This window comes from Corapipo altera, unplaced genomic scaffold, assembly GCF_003945725.1.
Source record: "Corapipo altera isolate COAL_440 unplaced genomic scaffold, ASM394572v1 58078, whole genome shotgun sequence".
NCBI lineage: Eukaryota > Metazoa > Chordata > Aves > Passeriformes > Pipridae > Corapipo > Corapipo altera.
The window spans coordinates 185-480 of record NW_020889325.1 but is presented as its reverse complement, the minus strand read 5'-3'; positions in this window follow the sequence as shown (position 1 = coordinate 480).

Below are 296 nucleotides of genomic sequence, written 5' to 3'. Positions count from 1 at the left end.
GGGGCAGGAGAAGGTGGGATGAAGGGGGAAAGGGGTGAGGAATTCCCACTGGGAATGGGGTGGGAATGGGATGAGGAATTCCCACTGGGAATGGGGTGGGAATGGGAGTGGGATGAGTGGGATGAAGGGGGAATGGGGTGGGGAATTCCCACTGGGAATGGGGTGGGAATGGGATGGGAATGGGGTAGGAGAAGGTGGGAAAGGGGTGGGAATGTGGTGAGGAATTCCCACTGGGAATGGGGTGGGAATGGGGTGGGAATGGGGTGGGAATGGGGTAGGAGAAGGTGGGATGAAGG